The following is an 18,552-nucleotide window of genomic DNA, read 5'->3' on the forward strand; positions in this document are numbered from 1 at the left end:
CGATTCCCTGTGTAGTCTTAACAGACTGTAGCAACAAGTGCCTATGGAGGCCGGCACAGCACACGAGGCTGTGGATGGCCAGCACCACGCTTGGCCGCCTTTGACTCCCCAGTGGCGATGTTTAGAAACAGCACAAGGTTCTCATTTCAGACTGTGTCGACCTAGCGGAGGCTCAGGACCAATTCATATAATCGTCACTGATGTTGGTCGACGGATTCGTAGCGCAGTGTGCTAACCACTATATTACCGCTCCCTTACTTTCACACACATTAATTCATGTGAGGGTGCGCACACACACTCGCTCTCAGTGGGATCATGGGTGGCAAGGCGAGGTTTAAAAGAATTAGGTTTGATTAGGTTTAAATAAAAAAAACCTCAATATCCCGAGGGGGCAGTTAGGGTGAGGTTTTTATGTGTATTATAAAAAAGACGCTATTTTGTTTTTTACAGGAAGTCTGACTGAAGTAACGGACTGCGGAAGGCCAGAGCCCGGAAATCAGAAATCTTGGCATTACCTAAGTTACTAGTGTCATCAAACGAACCCAATTCCCACCGCGAGCAGGATCATGGATCAAGACCTGGATGAGGATTTACTCGATTCAGAAGAATGTGAAAGTGATGTCGTAATTGTCATGGAGAAGAATGGAATGGCCGACGCGGAGAAGGATGGAGTGGCCGACGAGGCGTCGGCGAACGCTGGGAAGGCCAGAGGATGCTCGATGGGCCAGTTTTGGCACTTCACCGATGATCCGGAACCGCATAAGTTGAAGAGTGCCATCTGCAAGCATTGTCGCACCAGATTAAAACATCACAAGAAGAATGAGCAGGCGATGAGGCACCTGAATGCCTGCGCCACTTTTTGGAGGGCAATGAATGGCACTGAGATAGATGATCGTCCCGAGTGGTATGCGTCGAACAAGAAGCGGGCGAAGCAATCGAAGGCAATCCGCAGCTCAACTCAATCTACATCGAATGCTTCGTCGATGAAGCAAAGATCGATCAAAAATCACCTAATAACCCAGCTCGATAAGCAAATGAAGGAGAAGTTCGAGCAGCCCATAGAAATGCATTACGTTGTCTCAGGCACGTCGTTGCAGCGGGTTGAGGAGAACCTGGTCATCGCTGTGAAGGCCCTTTGCCCAGATGCTGTGCAGCCGACCATTGCTCGACAGGGCGTACATCGACATGAAGAAGGATGACACCATCATGGACAATAAATCCATTTGCCTGACATCTGATCCATGATCAAACATCAATAATGATCCGATTGTGAACTACATGGTCACATCGCCGTCCACAACGTTGTTTCTCGAGTCGGTGTCTACTAGAGAGCAGGGCCACAACGCTGACTGGATCGCTTCGGATCTTCAATGTGATGGCATCTCATCCAAAGACTACATTCGCTGGTGCAGTCACTGACAACACATCTACCAACAAGAATGCGTGGGAATAGCTCTCGAAGGCTCACACATCCTATTCCCAAGGCGGTATGTTGCATGGTCTGCATTTGCTTGTCAAGGACATATTCTCTGCCACGAAGATAAGGAAAGCTGGCCAATCAGAACACACATACCCAATCGACTATCCGTTCGAGTACCTGCTTGAGTTCATCGTGGGGTGCAAGGACACGGTCAAATTGTTTTACAACAGTCACGTTCTCAAAGCATAGCTGCAGGCTGAACAGAAGATCGCTGGCGTTCAAGCGTTGGTCCAGCCGGCTTCTACACGTTGCGGAACGAGCAAAGGCTGTTGCGAGACGCTGTTGTCGTCGGAGGGGATTCTGCATTCCATTGTCACAGCTCGCAACTTCATCAAAAGGAGCACATGCTAATCAAGACCATCATTACAAGCGACAACTCTCTGTTGCAGAAGTATCTTGCCAATCTACACAAAGACGGTCATGCGAGCACTGAGGAGATCAACTACCTGATCAAGTTAGCAGCAAATCGCTTTCAGTTCATGTACGGAAAGGCCCATGGACTGGCGTATCTGTTAGATCCTCGCTTCATTGGAGAGGGCTTGAGCCCAGCTAATAGAAAAGAGCTGGAGAACATCTTACTGGAGACACCGATCGACGATGAGACGGCGGTTGATGACGAGAGGCGCTCTTTATACAGCTCACCGAGTACGTCATTTCGGCACAGCAAGAGGATGCCGGCGGGTTTAGATTCAATATGCTGCTGAAGGGACGTAAGACACCTTTGCAGTATTGGCAGTCTGACGGCGTGGCCTGGCCCGATCTTCAGAAGATCGGCGTCAAGCTGTTCACCATGGCGACATCTTCTGCAGCTTCAGAGCGCAACATCTCAACTATGGGTTTCATACACAGCAAGCTCAGGAACAGCTTGGCGCCCAGTTCTGTGGAAAAGTTGATCTACCTCAAGAGCAACTATGTGGCGTTCACCGAATTATGATTACAGCAGTACATATTGTGGTGGAACCTGCTTTCACTACAGCAGTGCATACTGCTGTGGTGGTACCTGCTTTGATAACAGCAGTGCATACTGCTGTGGTGGTACCTGCTTTCACTACAGCAGTGCAAACAGACTGTGGTGGAACCTGTTATCACGACAGCAGTGCATACTGACTGTGGTGGTACCTGCTATGATTACAGCAGTACATATTGTGGTGGTACCTGCTTTCACTACAGCATTGCATACTGCTGTGGTGGAACCTGCTATTACAGCAGTGCATACTGACTGTGGTGGTACCTGCTATGATTACAGCAGTACATATTGTGGCGGTACCTGCTTTCACTACAGCATGGCATACTGCTGTGGTGGTACCTGCTTTGATAACAGCAGTGCATATTGTGGTGGTACATGCTATCACGACAGCATTGCATGCTGACTGTGGTGGTACCTGCTATGACTACAGCATTGCATGCTGACTGTGGTGGTACCTGCTATGACTACAGCATTGCATGCAGACTGTGGTGGTATCCTGCTATGACTACAGCATTGCATGCTGACTGTGGTGGTATCCTGCTATGACTACAGCAGTGCATGCTGACTGTGGTGGTATCCTGCTATGACTACAGCATTGCATGCTGACTGTGGTGGTACCTGCTTTCACTACAGCATTGCATGCTGACTGTGGTGGTATCTTGCTATGACTACAGCAGTGCATGCTGACTGTGGTGGTATCCTGCTATGACTACAGCAGTGCATGCTGACTGTGGTGGTATCCTGCTTTGACTACAGCAGTGCATACCGACTATGGTGGTTCCTATGATTACAGCTTTCACTACAGTAGTACATGCTGACTCTATCTATCTTATATATGAAAGGGAAATCTGTGAATTTGTGAATATTCGAAATCATTAGACCTCTTTTGCCAGTAACAAAATGTAATAATAGGGTTTTCCCCTTTTTTCTGGCAACAAAACTGAAACCGTTTTTTTACGAAGATTCATGTCTCCATTAACCACAATACCTGCAGTCAAAATGCAAACAAAAAACATACTATGATAATATATGCATTGTCCTTGAAACTGATTGGTCCACACCAAGGGACGGCTTTCTTTTGAGCCTCGACCCAAAAAAAGGGGAAAAACCCTATTAATACAATTTGGTACTGGCAAAGGAGGTCTAATGATGTAGATGCTCACCCTGAGCCCTCATTACTTTGATAGCGCATTGTCTTTGAGCTGTACGCCTTTTGGCGTCATGTGGTCGAGCACCAATTGGGTCAAGGCTCAAAGGAAAGCCGTCCCTTGGTGTGGACCAATCAGTTTCAAGACAATGCACATATTATCATAGTATGTTTTTTTCTTCTTTGGTTCTTTCGGTAAAGTCACGTAGAATGAGAATAAAATAATAAAATAACACAATAAAATTCTCACGACGTTTCGGCCACAACGCAAGCGACAGGTCTGTACCTTTCACCTCAAGACGGCCGCTTGCGTTGTGGCCGAAACGTCGTGCGAATTTTATTGTGTTATTTTATTATTTTATTCTCATTCTACGTTACTTTTCCGAAAGAACCAAAGAAGATGAATCCTTGCAGTCACGAAAGCTTTAAATCGAAAAGTATGTTTTTTGTTTGCATTTTGACTGCAGGTATTGTGGTTAATGCAGATGTAGTGGTTCGACAGAGGCGCACACACTCGTGTGGAGGCAACACTATTTATTTAACACAACTGCAACACAACTGCAACACACCCTACAGATAAGGTGGTGACCACCGACCTACTCTAGCTAACACATACTTCTCAAATACTCTAGCGTGACCCAGCCAGGTGGGCTACTGCCAGGTCCGCTGACTGGAGGCTTGACTCTTCTTGGCGTCTTCACGATGCATCTTCGTTCTTGATACGGGCAGCCTCGAACCTCGTGAGGAGGCTGCTTATATGGGCCTCGGCGTGCCTGGGCCCTGCCCCGGCCACGCCTCCCTTCGAGAACCCTCTCGAAGCCCCCCTGCTGTCCACGTGCCCTCCGAGGTGCCCCCTAGGCCCCGGGCCCGCACTGGGGTCCAGTCACGTGTCCAGCCAGGGTCACAGAGAGTGCCACGGCCTCACACCACCCTCGTGGCCTCCCGAGCCCAGAATCGGCCCTGACGTCATTCCCGCCTCCAGCCGGGATGACGTCATGCGTGTGTAGACCCGCGTGGTCATGACGCTCCCCCGCATAGTGACGTCACGCTTGTGCGTGTGTACACAGTAGTGATGCTACCATCACTACATCACCCTCCCCCATGTAAAAAAAAACAGCCGTCTCGGCTGTGACAATACAGAAAAAAAACAGTGTGCCTCCAACAACGTCAACAAACAACTGGTGACCAACATTAATCACCCCGAGAAACATATGTACACACACCGAGAGGGGGGGAAGGGAAGAATGTATGGAATGAGGGGAACCAACAACCACATGTACACCAAAAGAACTGGTCAACCCACTTATCCCTCAGCACAGCCCATCCGTGTGAATTTGTACGCATGCACCGACATATGAATGTGGCTGCTTGACAACGGTGTAGGCAATCAACAAGGTGTGAGAGTCATGGACAGCGGCCAGTCTTCAAACGAATTCGCGTGGCCGAGCCTCCAGGGGAGGCGAGCACGCTCTCCCTGGAGGTCCTGGGGGAACTTGAAAAAGGCCCAAAAAGGGCACGGCCCCTCCCCAGGAGTTGGGCAACAGGATGAGCAGGAGTGACGTACGGGCGCTCCACTCTCCCCTTCAAGTCCACATCCGGTTAGCACAACCAGGGACTCCAAGGGCGGCAGGTGCAGGAATCCTGTGACAAGAAGAAACCACCTCCTGAGGCACAGTACCACAAGCCCACGCCTTAGCTCGTCGGACACGACAGCCACCCGGCCCAGGGAAGTGGAGATGATCGTATTCCGCCCAGCGGAAGAAATAAAAACAAAAATACATAGATTCCGACACGTTGGATGCACAACCAACACCGGTAAATCAAACCAAAACCACACAACCACCCCATAGATGGCAGGGTCTCACACCGCCCTGTTACCGTTCCACCCCACAGGTGGCAATAGGGAGAAGACCGAAAGTCTAACACCCACCTACAAACACCACTTAACATTCCGGACGTCTCCCTACGTCCCAGGTCAAGAAGTCGCACTTCAGGGTCGACCCATGTACTGGCTCAAAGAAGTCACTCTTCAAGGTCGAGCCAGTATGCTGCAACCAAAGGTACAACCGTTGGATGTTGTACAACATCCCGGGTCAAGGAAGTCATGCTTCCAGGTTGACCCATGTACTGGGCAAAGAAGTCGCACTTCAGCGTTGCCTCAGTATCTAAATTTTTTGTAAAAAAATGTTAAATCGACGTGACAAAAAAAATGCCTGCTCTTGCCCAGAAATGGTTCACACAAATACCCATGCACGTACAAAATGGCGGCCGCATGCACGACCCGCATCCCCTGCGGTTTCACGCGCTCACACAAAATGGCGGCCCCACGCGCGTTTTCCGCGCTCGTACAACTCAGAAGCCCTCCCTTGAAGGCCAACCCAGACATCTCATGGCACTCGGTAGCATCCCCCGCCTTTCCGACGCGCACGTGTCGGCCGTATCGGGGGAATTATAACCCAGTCTCTCTCCAAGACTCGCATCGCAGCATATAGCTGTTCCGACCGAGCTGAGAAGACACAAGAACACCTCTCTCCAGGACTCGCATTGCAGCAATCAGCTGTCCCAACCGGGTTGAGAGGACACACCAACCCCTCTCTCCAAACCTCGCATTGCAGCATTTAGCTGTACCAACCGAGCTGAGAGAGCAACTCACCACAAGCTCCCTGAGCCTCTGGCTCACTGTCTCAGACGCGCCTCGGAGTGTCTCGATCTCCGGGCCGCCAGGTCAAGCCGTCAGCCACAGCATGACGGGACCACACTCGTGTCAACACGCAACAATGACAGGGGCATTCTGGTCAGGATCTTTGGCCCAGATTAGCCACAGCCAGCAGCACAATCCAAATCACTGGCACCATATGTCACCATCACAATTTAACGATCCGTACCAAGGATCACAACAATGTACGTCACAACCCGTATCAGTGCAGAGAGACAGTCTATGCAGTACATACAGTCCACACATCGCGATCTCGAGAAAAATCCCATACAATCAACACTTCGTTAACAAATGTGGCACAAGCTATATATTAACAATCACGAACAAAGCTCCATACAAAGCATACATTGTTAACACTCACAAGCAAAGTTTCGCACAGTCACACATTGACAACATTCACGAGCGAAGCTCCATACTGTATACCCAAAAACAATCGCGACTCCGCAATGGCAATCAAACAAAGTGTCAACAAATCATTAACCCGGCAATTCACTGGATCTTAACGGAGCCCGAGACCCCTCACATAGCCGAATTAATCATTAACTGGCTCCTTAAGATAACAATCCCGACGCCGTACTTAACAACACTGTTACAAAGCAGACACACGCACGGGCGCCGCGTCAATCTGCCACGCACCCAACCCAACTAACACGCTTCGCAACCCAGCGAGTAAAAAAAACACCTAATCGCAACCCGGTGCATGCAAGATGGGTGAAGTGTGTTTTTAGGGCCGGGTGCATTGTGTCACGACTCGCCTGAGAGGCTGTGAGGAACGGAGGCTGCACTGTGGAACTTGAAGACTCTTGGATGGTGAGCACAGGATGCCACCAAGATGGCCCAAGATCTCCCTCCACAGGCGTTGAGAATGGCGGGAACGGCGTTTTGGCGGGAACCGCGTCCCGACCGCCCGCCAAGATGGCGGCCGCGCGTGCACCATGCGCGCGCAAATTTCCAGCCCAAGCACCCGCAGCAGCGACGGCGGCGTCCTCTCTCCTCCAGCTCCGTCGCTCTCTCTCTCGATGGCGGCGAAGCAGCGACGTGATGTGCGTGCTGCTGCCCCGCCTGCAGCGCCATCTCCCTCCTTCACCGAGGCTGCAGAACCCCGGGGCTGCCCCGAAGATGATCGTCTCGCCTCCTCGTCGTGTGAAAGCGAGCAGGTAAGTTGTAGTAATCGTGCACATATTATACTGACTAGGATAACACCTAACGTTATTTATTTTTCCGCAACTTCTGACACCAAATGTAGTGGTTCGACAGAGGCGCACACACTCGTGTGGAGGCAACACTATTTATTTAACACAACTGCAACACAACTGCAACACACCCTACAGATAAGGTGGTGACCACCGACCTACTCTAGCTAACACATACTTCTCAAATACTCTAGCGTGACCCAGCCAGGTGGGCTACTGCCAGGTCCGCTGACTGGAGGCTTGACTCTTCTTGGCGTCTTCACGATGCATCTTCGTTCTTGATACGGGCAGCCTCGAACCTCGTGAGGAGGCTGCTTATATGGGCCTCGGCGTGCCTGGGCCCTGCCCCGGCCACGCCTCCCTTCGAGAACCCTCTCGAAGCCCCCCTGCTGTCCACGTGCCCTCCGAGGTGCCCCCTAGGCCCCGGGCCCGCACTGGGGTCCAGTCACGTGTCCAGCCAGGGTCACAGAGAGTGCCACGGCCTCACACCACCCTCGTGGCCTCCCGAGCCCAGAATCGGCCCTGACGTCATTCCCGCCTCCAGCCGGGATGACGTCATGCGTGTGTAGACCCGCGTGGTCATGACGCTCCCCCGCATAGTGACATCACGCTTGTGCGTGTGTACACAGTAGTGATGCTACCATCACTACATCACCCTCCCCCATGTAAAAAAAAACAGCCGTCTCGGCTGTGACAATACAGAAAAAAAACAGTGTGCCTCCAACAACGTCAACAAACAACTGGTGACCAACATTAATCACCCCGAGAAACATATGTACACACACCGAGAGGGGGGGAAGGGAAGAATGTATGGAATGAGGGGAACCAACAACCACATGTACACCAAAAGAACTGGTCAACCCACTTATCCCTCAGCACAGCCCATCCGTGTGAATTTGTACGCATGCACCGACATATGAATGTGGCTGCTTGACAACGGTGTAGGCAATCAACAAGGTGTGAGAGTCATGGACAGCGGCCAGTCTTCAAACGAATTCGCGTGGCCGAGCCTCCAGGGGAGGCGAGCACGCTCTCCCTGGAGGTCCTGGGGGAACTTGAAAAAGGCCCAAAAAGGGCACGGCCCCTCCCCAGGAGTTGGGCAACAGGATGAGCAGGAGTGACGTACGGGCGCTCCACTCTCCCCTTCAAGTCCACATCCGGTTAGCACAACCAGGGACTCCAAGGGCGGCAGGTGCAGGAATCCTGTGACAAGAAGAAACCACCTCCTGAGGCACAGTACCACAAGCCCACGCCTTAGCTCGTCGGACACGACAGCCACCCGGCCCAGGGAAGTGGAGATGATCGTATTCCGCCCAGCGGAAGAAATAAAAACAAAAATACATAGATTCCGACACGTTGGATGCACAACCAACACCGGTAAATCAAACCAAAACCACACAACCACCCCATAGATGGCAGGGTCTCACACCGCCCTGTTACCGTTCCACCCCACAGGTGGCAATAGGGAGAAGACCGAAAGTCTAACACCCACCTACAAACACCACTTAACATTCCGGACGTCTCCCTACGTCCCAGGTCAAGAAGTCGCACTTCAGGGTCGACCCATGTACTGGCTCAAAGAAGTCACTCTTCAAGGTCGAGCCAGTATGCTGCAACCAAAGGTACAACCGTTGGATGTTGTACAACATCCCGGGTCAAGGAAGTCATGCTTCCAGGTTGACCCATGTACTGGGCAAAGAAGTCGCACTTCAGCGTTGCCTCAGTATCTAAATTTTTTGTAAAAAAATGTTAAATCGACGTGACAAAAAAAATGCCTGCTCTTGCCCAGAAATGGTTCACACAAATACCCATGCACGTACAAAATGGCGGCCGCATGCACGACCCGCATCCCCTGCGGTTTCACGCGCTCACACAAAATGGCGGCCCCACGCGCGTTTTCCGCGCTCGTACAACTCAGAAGCCCTCCCTTGAAGGCCAACCCAGACATCTCATGGCACTCGGTAGCATCCCCCGCCTTTCCGACGCGCACGTGTCGGCCGTATCGGGGGAATTATAACCCAGTCTCTCTCCAAGACTCGCATCGCAGCATATAGCTGTTCCGACCGAGCTGAGAAGACACAAGAACACCTCTCTCCAGGACTCGCATTGCAGCAATCAGCTGTCCCAACCGGGTTGAGAGGACACACCAACCCCTCTCTCCAAACCTCACATTGCAGCATTTAGCTGTACCAACCGAGCTGAGAGAGCAACTCACCACAAGCTCCCTGAGCCTCTGGCTCACTGTCTCAGACGCGCCTCGGAGTGTCTCGATCTCCGGGCCGCCAGGTCAAGCCGTCAGCCACAGCATGACGGGACCACACTCGTGTCAACACGCAACAATGACAGGGGCATTCTGGTCAGGATCTTTGGCCCAGATTAGCCACAGCCAGCAGCACAATCCAAATCACTGGCACCATATGTCACCATCACAATTTAACGATCCGTACCAAGGATCACAACAATGTACGTCACAACCCGTATCAGTGCAGAGAGACAGTCTATGCAGTACATACAGTCCACACATCGCGATCTCGAGAAAAATCCCATACAATCAACACTTCGTTAACAAATGTGGCACAAGCTATATATTAACAATCACGAACAAAGCTCCATACAAAGCATACATTGTTAACACTCACAATCAAAGTTTCGCACAGTCACACATTGACAACATTCACGAGCGAAGCTCCATACTGTATACCCAAAAACAATCGCGACTCCGCAATGGCAATCAAACAAAGTGTCAACAAATCATTAACCCGGCAATTCACTGGATCTTAACGGAGCCCGAGACCCCTCACATAGCCGAATTAATCATTAACTGGCTCCTTAAGATAACAATCCCGACGCCGTACTTAACAACACTGTTACAAAGCAGACACACGCACGGGCGCCGCGTCAATCTGCCACGCACCCAACCCAACTAACACGCTTCGCAACCCAGCGAGTAAAAAAAACACCTAATCGCAACCCGGTGCATGCAAGATGGGTGAAGTGTGTTTTTAGGGCCGGGTGCATTGTGTCACGACTCGCCTGAGAGGCTGTGAGGAACGGAGGCTGCACTGTGGAACTTGAAGACTCTTGGATGGTGAGCACAGGATGCCACCAAGACGGCCCAAGATCTCCCTCCACAGGCGTTGAGAATGGCGGGAACGGCGTTTTGGCGGGAACCGCGTCCCGACCGCCCGCCAAGATGGCGGCCGCGCGTGCACCATGCGCGCGCAAATTTCCAGCCCAAGCACCCGCAGCAGCGACGGCGGCGTCCTCTCTCCTCCAGCTCCGTCGCTCTCTCTCTCGATGGCGGCGAAGCAGCGACGTGATGTGCGTGCTGCTGCCCCGCCTGCAGCGCCATCTCCCTCCTTCACCGAGGCTGCAGAACCCCGGGGCTGCCCCGAAGATGATCGTCTCGCCTCCTCGTCGTGTGAAAGCGAGCAGGTAAGTTGTAGTAATCGTGCACATATTATACTGACTAGGATAACACCTAACGTTATTTATTTTTCCGCAACTTCTGACACCAAATGTAGTGGTTCGACAGAGGCGCACACACTCGTGTGGAGGCAACACTATTTAACACAACTGCAACACAACTGCAACACACCCTACAGATAAGGTGGTGACCACCGACCTACTCCAGCTAACACATACTTCTCAAATACTCTAGCGTGACCCAGCCAGGTGGGCTACTGCCAGGTCCGCTGACTGGAGGCTTGACTCTTCTTGGCGTCTTCACGATGCATCTTCGTTCTTGATACGGGCAGCCTCGAACCTCGTGAGGAGGCTGCTTATATGGGCCTCGGCGTGCCCGGGCCCCGCCCCGGCCACGCCTCCCTTTGAGAACCCTCTCGAAGCCCCCCTGCTGTCCACGTGCCCTCCGAGGTGCCCCCTAGGCCCCCGGCCCACACTGGGGTCCAGTCACGTGTCCAGCCGGGGTCACAGAGAGTGCCACGGCCTCACACCACCCTCGTGGCCTCCCGAGCCCAGAACCGGCCCTGACGTCATTCCCGCCTCCAGCCGGGATGACGTCATGCGTGTGTAGACCCGCGTGGTCATGACGCTCCCCCGCATAGTGACGTCACGCTTGTGCGTGTGTACACAGTAGTGATGCTACCATCACTACACAGACATGAATCTTCGTAAATAAAGGTTTCAGTTTTGTTGCTAGAAAAAAGGGGAAAAACTCTATTATTATGTTCGAATGTTTAGCATACTTGCCGACATGCAACCAACTTATATTATCATACACTCACTCACACAACCATTGATCCATTCACTCATCATACAATAATTCACTCATCATACACTGACTCACACATCATACACTCACTCACACAACCACCGACCCATTCACTCATCATACACTCACTCACACTACCACTGACTCACTCAATCATACGATGACTCACTCACACATCATACACTGACTCACTCACACATCATACACTGGGAGTGTCATGCTGCCAGCTATGGCTGCAGTTTTGTCGTACATGTTATTATCGTTTATTGTTAAATGAGAATCTGTGGTGCCACTGCAGCGGAGCATCTCGGCGGGCGCTACCCTCTCCTTGCACCCCCCCCCCCCCACGAATGCACGCATGCCCCACTGAACACTCACATGCACCCCCGTCGGGTCTCAAGGAGGGATCACCTGGTACGATGGGTTTTCACCCGAGGACCGCATTAACAGGGACATTCCACGGTTTCCCCGGACCAGGAAATTGGCTGAACCCCCCAGACCGGATTGCATGGCGGCCCCCCCAAAAAGGGGGCATAGAGCTTTACAGGCCGGCCGCGATAAAACATACACAACACGGGGGATGGTACCCCAAGGCAAGCACCCTGCGGCAGTGTAAACAGTGGGGTGGGAGAGAAGGCATATAGGAGGATTTAAGAGGGAGGGACCAAGGGGATTATCGGTGAGTCAGTGGCGGGGAACGCAGGTGCAGAGACAATATAAAGGGGGGGGGGATGACGTGACCCCCCCCCCCCCAACGGCCAGAGCGCTCAAAACGGCCGTAAAAAGGATTTGATTGAATGTGCATGATGACATCATGTGACCCGGGGATTAACGGGCTTTGGGAACATAAAGGGGGAAGGAGGGCAAATTGGATCAGAGTTCTTCTGGAGTGGCAGAGAATACCAGCCGCCCTCAGCATCCGTGGGACGCCTGCAGGGTGCAGCTGAAAACGATTGCCCAAGCAAAGTCTCCGAGGCGGGCATCTTCCCCAACCCCCATCGTGCAGCTGGAAAGGTGAGTAAGTATGAGGGGGGGGGGGGGGGTGGGCAATTCAGCCCAGCTCGCAGTCAGCTCGAGCTTGGAGGATAGACGCACTCTGCGACTGCTAGGTGATAGGAGGTTAAGCGCTGTCTGAAGGGTGCTGGCTGGAGGGGGCCATAAACAGGGGTTCACTATTCGCTCCGGGAATAAACCATTAGCACAGACTGATATTTGACGTGTGGTGCATGTGTGTGTGAAGAGCGGTGGGACAGCGATCGCCGCACGACGGTGTGTGGGTGACTATAAACCAGTGTGTGTATGACGCGTGCGCATATTAAAATATAAAACGGTTGCCCGCTGTTGTATATATGCACCCTTTTCCATCTTAATATGAACAAGTAATTTTCTGATACATATAGATACATATTTCTATTGTTTTTTTTTTATAATGATTAAAAACAACCCCAACCCAGGCCCTCAGCAACATCATGTGCAGGTCATGGACTGGCCATGCAATTAAATAAATAATAATTTCCAGGGTCAGAGGTCCCCGACCAAGCCTGAGCAGCGAGTTCCAAGGGACTGAGGTAAACACCCGAAGGCCAGGCCAATATCACAGGCTGTGTGCAAGGGGGGAGCTGATTTAAACAACCGCACATCTGAACGTGAAGGGGCCGTTGACCTGAAATCAAGAATAATAACTACCAGAGCAAGCAGAGAGTGGGATGGCCACAGTGAGACATGGATAAGAGTTGTATATCTCTCAAGGACGCAGACTCAGCTAAGCAGCACAAGCTGCGGGGTTGACGTAAGTGGAGCCTAAGGTCACCAAAAGTTTGCGTTAGCCTAGACATAGTTAAGTAAAAAAGCTCATTTATTCGGCATTGCTATTAAAGTAACGTTAAAGTCGGAATTTAACAATAGGGTAGGCTAAAGTTATTGATCTTCACACCCACTCCAATTAAACCAGGCCACAAACTATGTCAGGCAACTATCACCCGTCTATTAATTCAAAATGAAATGTTATTATCACATTTTAATAATTTCTATACAACTTGAGCCGAAGCATATGACAATCAGAATTTTTCTAAATCAAAATGAATGCTCTAACCTCCAGACATAAACGAATATAAACAGAGTTAATATAAGGTTGGAAAGGAAGAAAAAACAAGCGCACCGCAAAACTGCAAACGTAAGCTAAACTGGAAACCCAAGGACGTGGAGAGGGAGGCAAATGAATGCCAGCTTGTGAAGCTGACATTGGGACGCTAGAGATAAGAATAAGAGTGGCATGAATCAAACAACTCATTATCGCTGTCACCTGTACTCAACAAAGCTGAAAACGGCGATAACTCACACTCCCTCACCTACACGGAATGACGGAAATTAATGAGGCCTTGAATTGGCAGCGTCAGCGAGACAGCGGCCACAGTGGCCGTAGAATGAGTGAGGGCGAAGGGTGCCACCCCGCGCGAGCAGGAATAAGGGCGGGGGCTTGGAATGTCAGCATGTCTGCGAAAACCCGAGCAAGTTAAGTAAGATAAAACAATACATTATTACATTATGTCATTCATAACATTCATGTTGGCGCTAATCACCGTGAACTATACTAAGCTTACACAAAACATAAACTGCATAATGACTTAGGCGATGTTAAACCCAGGGTCGGAGAGAAAGGGAGATCCCGGCCGTCTTTGTCTCCCCGCAGCACGGGGTATGAGTGTGATATACGCTCGAGAAAACACTTTCCCTTGGCATGAGTCAAACACCACGATGGAAACGACACAGACCTTGGGTTACATACCGAATCATAACTGTGGAACTGTGGTGAAATGAATATGTTAACTTAAAACGTTTAACCATTCCCTTGTGTGTCGGGGACATGACATGCAGGGAGGAAATCTTGCCCTCCCTCTCGTGCCGGCAGACAGAGCGGCAGACAGAGAGACGCCTCCTTCGACGATTTGTTACGTCTGGTTGTTTTACTTTTTGGTGTTTTATGGAAGGAGGGTGACAGCGGAATATGCCGTCGGTGATGCACACAAGGACACACACAGACACATGTACGGACACACACATACGGACAGATCATGACACAGCAAAATCGAAAGAAGCCCCGCCTTGTGGGCAGGATCCAAGTGAAGGGATTTTTGGGATAAAGAGAGGACCCTGCAGCATTGAAACCTCAGTTCGACCGGTGGGTCGGAGCTCGGAGGAGTTCGACCGGGGGGTCGACTCACCAGAGAGTTCGTCTGGAACTCAGCTGAGTTCGGTCGGCTCACCGGAGCCGGCCCATCGGGGCTCGACTCATCGGAGCGGTTCCCCATCTCATCTGCAAGCGGGCAAGACCCGTTTGACAGCTCAACTCGCCTCTGCGTGGGTCGGCCTCTGCCGCCGCCGGGGTAGTGAGGGTCGCTGTTTGTCGACGAGGCTACGTGCCACACCGTGCATCAACCAGCGCCGGGTCAACACTCAACCCCACCGTGCACGCTGCGAGCGAGCTGTGGGCGCCATCTACCGACCGAGTTCCGAACTGCAACAGCGTATCAACTGATCGAACCCGTTCACCACGGTGACAGGAGAATCGACTGATACTTATGACGCGCCCCGCCCCCTCACCACACGACAACCAGGCGTCTGTTTGACGTAAAGAATCACCTCCGAACACTGACTATTCAAAACAATTAATATCACTCAAACATACACGGGTCCTTCACCAGAAGCCACTACTCAAGTCCACAGGCCATCAGTGGCTGTGAAGGCATCGCGGCAGATCGAGTGAACACTCCGTCGCTTATAAGTATATTCGTAATATTTCCTCCTTAATATTTAGTGGGCTGTACTCTTAATCGCATAAATTCCCAACAGATCCATCAATACGAATTGATTCTTGACACCTTCTTCCGCAGAGCCACGTTCACGTGGGGAATGGTGTGTCCAGATCAGGCGATCTGGTCCACAATTAATGAAAACTTGGTATAAGGTAAAGATCTTCGGGGAAAAAGAGCACACCATAGCATGCCCTTACTCCAAGCCATTCTGTAGTCAGATAATCTGCCGATGTATCTGTTGAGATTTGTGCCTTTAAGAATACTGTTTTTGATTGTTTTTTTTATATCGCCATATAATCTTTCAAGTACCTTTCGTTCATAATCGCCGCACGTACTCGTGTACTCCACAGAATACTCAACTGTTCCGTGACCCAATGTGCTAACAACGTGATAAGGGTTGCATATGATCAATAAAGAGTGCGGTACTGCGTGAACAATTCAAGTATAATAATTTATTATAAAGTTAAGGTTTTTGGTTAGAATAGCTTGCAAGCATGTTTTAATGACTCTCTCTGTCACTAACAACAATCGCTTTATGCGGGATCCATGTGCCGTTATCAAAATGAAATCGTACAGTCGTTGATGATACTGTATTGATACCGTGTTGAAGTTCCGAGATTGAGAGTTCACATACTATATTATAGTTAAGGTTTCATTAGAAAATAAATTGATTAATACGGAAGTGGTCTTGTGATTCTTTCCTGAATTTTTGCATAAGATCTGTATCCTGCGATGAGATATGAACTCGGGGACAAAACCTAAACACACTCAATAAATGTTAAAGCGAGAATCATTGTATTATACTGATCGATAATACGAAGTTAGACAACGAAGCCAAGTTGACACTAGCATAACTGCAAACGATTGATTGCATTATCCCGATTGATAACACCACCTCGTCAACGAGGCGGGGCCTGACTATCATAAAGGCTATCATTAACATAACCACACCCACTCGTATAAATAATACGATTACCTCCCTAATTAGCATAATTACACAAGTTAACATAATTTCGGATAAATTATGCAAATTTCAAATTTCATTTAGTTTTCATTATTTTTCATCAATTTTTACACACCCACATATACAACACCGCGCCAGCGTGTGTACATGCGAGAACCACCGTATTAATGGCGAGACACGCGCGGATATCGCGCAGAGAAAATCAGTGGGTGGGTACCGCGCGAGCGCCGATTAATTCATTAATATCCGAACCGCTCCGGAGCGTCGGTGGCTGCCAGCGAGTTGATCAGTAATCCCCGTGGCCGTTCGCCTTGTTGACACAACGGCTTAGTGGAAATAATTAATTAACTCCAAACAGTGGCGAGCGGCGAGTCACACCATATTACGTAATCCGCGCGGTTAGGACGTGCTAGTGGGGGGGAGGGCACGCGTGCAATTAACTCCTAGACAGGGTCTGCCAGCCGCTAGCTATGTCAGTCAAAGAGGGCGCTGGTGCGGGGGGGGGGGGGCGGTCACCCGGTCGGGGGCGGAGGTGGAGGGGGCAGACGTGGCACCCCACCCACTCGCGGGGAGTGGGGAGGGGGAGATTGGCCCCCACCTAATGGGGAGTGGGGAGGGGGGCATTAGCCCCCACAAAGTGGTGTCAGAGGTGGTACGAACCCCCACATCCCCACGGGAGAGATGCATACTACTCCATGCGAAAATAAGGTATGTGTGCACCGGCCAGGGGACCCCTTCATGGAAAGCGTTTGCCCGCAACATCATAGGGGCTAAAGATATTAATGGCTGAACGGACGCACAGGCGTTACGAAAACTTACTATGAATCTGGATGGGCGGGCAGCTGATTTTGTGGAGGCCCTACCCGCAAGCGCGCAAACCCAGTTAGAAGAGTTGATGCGCTGACTTGACCTGTGCTTCGGTGCGCATGATGAGGAGGAGGCAAAAGGCAGCCTTAGAGGCACGCCGCCGCCAACCCGGCGAGGACTTTCATAACTATGACGAAGACGTGCGCGCGCTAACACAGATCACACGCCCAGGGTACACGACTGAGGTAATTGAGGACCTCGCCGCCGAGAAGATCCAGTGGTACTTGGCTCGCACCTCGGGGTGGCAGCCCGACGTAAGCTGTGCACGTCTTCCCTTTAACGCCCTTGTCGAGCGTGAGCGTAAATGTGAGATACTTTCTAGTGAGCGCGCACAGCTTCGGGGGCTGGGACGAGAGCGCACCATTGCAAGCCTGCTCGCAGAGGAGGAAGAGGAGGAGCTCGCCAGGACGGTAAGGGGGCGGGTAAGGGAGCCCCCGTGACCCCGCGAGACAACCCCGGGCTGGGTCGCTGGGATACAGATGGGCATCGGGGGGATAGACAACAAGGTAGCCCAAGTACGGGCACATATGACTACACTGCAGACTATGGTGGAGACAATCCAGGCCGAGGTAGAAGGGCTAACTGGGAGAGTGGCCCGACTAGAGGGAGAGTCTGGGCAGCGGCGTACTGGAGGGAAATAGGGAGCGGGGGGGGGGGGGTGCTCCTTCCCCGAGCGTGTTACCTGTGCGACCGTCGAGGGCATCTCGTGAGAGATTGTCCTCAGATCGCCCGCGCTAGACATGCGCCACGGTTAAAACTCCAACGCCCCTTAGGGAGTGGACCAACTAGGGGTGCAATCGACACGGTCTCAACACAAAAAAGACAATAATAATAATGGTGAGCGAGTGACCTCCACACAGATTCCGACAACAACACCCAAGGACATGATGAGGATGGGCAAATGGCTGCGAGAGCTGGTGGCGGGAATCTCGGGGGCCACATCGCTGGTAGAAGAGCAGGTGAACGGGCGGCGCACCCGGATTCTGCTGGACATGGGGGCGGTGGCCTCACTCGTGAGCGCCACACACTGCAGCGTGCTCGGGGTTGACGTGGGCGGCCTGCAGGCCCCGGATTGCGCGCTGCACACGGCGAGTGGAGCTGGGATGGGGCTGCTGGGGAGGGTCACCCTGGAAGTTCGTCTCAGACGCCAGGTGTGTGACCAAGAGTTCTAT

The sequence above is a fragment of the Petromyzon marinus genome, chromosome 7 (genome assembly GCF_048934315.1).
Source record: "Petromyzon marinus isolate PM22_M1 ecotype Great Lakes invasive population chromosome 7, UKy_Petmar_22M1.pri1.0, whole genome shotgun sequence".
Classification (NCBI taxonomy): Eukaryota; Metazoa; Chordata; class Hyperoartia; order Petromyzontiformes; family Petromyzontidae; genus Petromyzon; species Petromyzon marinus.